Raw genomic sequence first — 3253 nt, 5'->3', positions numbered from 1 at the left:
TACAAACACCATTAGAAGAACTTGTTGTACAGAAACATAATGAAAATATGAAAATTGTAGAGGAGGTAGATAAAAGTAAAAATGAAGAAGAAAAGGAAATAAATTATGAAGATGGAGATGATGAAGAAACTGAAAATGATAAAGAAGATGAGGAGGAAGGTGAAAAAGAATGTGAGGAAGGAGATGAAGAGGATGGAGATGAAAATGAAAATGATGAAAGAGATGATACTGAAAGTGAGGAAGGAGATGAAGATATTGTCAAAACTTTTAATATTTACAAGTTTCAGGTAGAGATGCCTATAGATGACCCTACAAATTTGACAGGTGATTTTGTTGTAAAATCAGCCATGGGTGCCAAATTTGATGCTTTTAGAACGATATTGATGAATGAAAAGTTGGAGGATTTCTTTAAATCTAGCTGTTTTGGATACTTTCTTGATCTGCCGGAGGCTAACAATGCACGTTTTCAAATGAGCATGGTGTATGATCTTCTCAAGCGCAGGATTAAGTATAAGGGAGATGATTCTTATACTTTGGAGGATAAGAACAAGAAAATGGATGAGATTTGGATAAACTAATGTGGCATGCCAATTTGTTTTGGCATGAAAGAATTTGCCATAGTGACTGGACTGAGATGTCATCCTCCTTCTGAACCTTCTTCCTAAAGTTGCACGCTTAAGAAAGTCAAGAGAAAAAAAGATATCTAAATCAGTCAAGGTTGGCAAAGAAAGGTAAAAAGACCAGTCAATACAATCAACACCAAAACCAACAAAGGCAAAGAAAAACTAAATAATGAAAATGAGTTGTTGGCTATTACTGGACCTAGTTATAAAGTCAAAGATTTGATAGAAGATCTCCAGAGCAAAAAGGTTTTGAAGAAGCACAAAGAGCGAATGTGCTTAGTTTGGTTTGTGCATGCCATTTTATGGGCTGAAGACATCAACAATGTCATAAACTTCACATCTAATTTTAGTATTTTATTTATTTGTGTTATTGAATAATTATTTCAAAATTTTATTTTCATCATCTTTATATTTTTAGGCTTGGACATTTGAAGCAATACCTTACCTGAGGAAGCAATTCAATGATTACTCGAAAGAAATTTCTCAACCAAGGATTCTTAGGTGGTTGTCTGCCAAGAACAACCCAAAAATAAATTATGTTGATCTCTTCGATCCTCCTCATGATATAGTAAGTCTCCTATAGAATAATATTTATTTAAATTAACTGATTATCTGTTTTGCTTTCGTTTAGTTTTCTTCCAATATATGACTCATCTATAATCATCTATTGCAATAGAAGGGTCATCTGTTGGAAGAAAACATACGAGTTTGCTACTGTTTTGCTTTTGCCCAACAGATGACTGATCTGTTGTAATAAATGTGTCATTTGTTGGATGAAAACTTTATCATTTGTTGTTGTTTTATTTAGGTTCAACAGATGACCTATTTGTTGCAACAGATATGTCATATATTGAACGAAATCTCAAACTTTTTATGCTATTTTGCTTTCGTCCAACAGTTTACCGATCAGTTGCAATAGATGGGTCATCTATTGGACGAAATCTCAATAGTTTGCTGTTGTTTTGCTTACTTCCAACAGATGACCTATCTGCTGCAACATATAAGTAATCTGTTGTAAGAAAATTTGATCATTTGCTACTGTTTTGCTTTCTTCCAATTGATTTCCCATCTGTTGCAACATATGGGTCATCTGTTAGAAATAAAATATATAGGTAAATATTACAATAAATATTTTATCTATTATAACCTATAGATTAGTTTTAATATAAACTATTTTTGTTTATAGATTGTACATCCATGGCTTGTTCCCACAGAGCAAGAGTTGCAAATGCCATTCTTTTTAACTCTAGGAATTATTGACACAAAATCAGACCCTACAGTGGATCTGATAAAAAAAAGAATTGGCTGGAGCAACAACGATCAGATGGGAAGCACCTATTGTTTATGGTGATGCTGATGATGTTGCATTAGATGTTGATGTTGATGTTAATATTGGTGTTGATATTGGTGATGCTGGTGCTAAAAGTGGTTGTGAGCATGTTGATGATGTTGGTGGTATATATGGTGGATTCAGCCCTTTCAGTGGACATACCACATCTTTTGCTCCTTCTTCTAACTCATGTTCTGCATGTAAATGTGAAGAATGCAAGAATAAAGAGGCTCGGTTAATATCTACTGGTGAAGATGTGAAGAAGTCTCTTGATGCTCTTACTAGTGCTGTTAAGGAATTGATATCTAAGAGAGGTGTTATTCCATCAAGAAAAATTTCGAAGTCATTCACACCATTGAAGATTAAGAGGAGAAGAAAATCAATTTCCAAGATATTATCAAATATGAAAAAAAACAACAAATTGCAACTAATCCCCTTCCTTGCAATGTTGAGTCATCTTCAGGAGCCATAGAAGAGCAACAGAAGTTGTAGAGGGTATGAGTTGCTGAAGTCATATTTTGTAAGGTGAAGAACCTGATATTTTGTAATTGCTGATGACAATATTTTATATTTAATAGATGTCAAGTTATTTTATCATGAATTCTATTTTGTAAGCTGGAGAATTTTAAATGATTTGTAATTCATGAACACTTAACATATTTAGTTAATCATATTTTGTAATAGCCGATGACAATATTTTATATGCTTGATTATTTTCAACGGATGGGTCATCTATTGCAACAGATAATACATATTAGACATTTGTTATAACAGATTTATATATTTGTTGCAACAAATGATCATATTTATTTGATTAGTTCCAACAGATGAGTTATCTATTGCAACAGATAGGTTATCTATTGTAATTGAACTTATAATTGAACTTCACTTATCACTAATTATGGGTTAAAGAAGCATTTCATATCAAAATAATCAATTGATCACTTTATTTAAGACGAATACAGTTAGCTGATCATGTAATTACTCTATAATGCATCAAAAATGTAATTGAACTTATTAATTGAAAGGTAATTATAATTAAATAACTTTATTTATCATCAACTATGGGTTAATGAAGCATTTCATATAAAAATAATCAATTGATCACTTTATCTAAGACGAATACAGTTAGTTGATCATGTAATTACTCCATAATGCATCGAAAATGTAATTGAACTTATTAATTGAAAGGTAATTATAATTAAATAAGTTTATTTACAACCAATTATAGGTTAATGAAGCATTTCATATCAAAATAATATAGAGTCGACTTTATTTAAGACAAATACAATTAGTTGAT

Source organism: Solanum tuberosum, unplaced genomic scaffold (genome assembly GCF_000226075.1).
Source record: "Solanum tuberosum cultivar DM 1-3 516 R44 unplaced genomic scaffold, SolTub_3.0 scf00017, whole genome shotgun sequence".
Taxonomy (NCBI): Eukaryota; Viridiplantae; Streptophyta; class Magnoliopsida; order Solanales; family Solanaceae; genus Solanum; species Solanum tuberosum.
The sequence above is the reverse complement of the archived record's forward strand: the minus strand, read 5'-3'. Positions refer to the sequence as shown.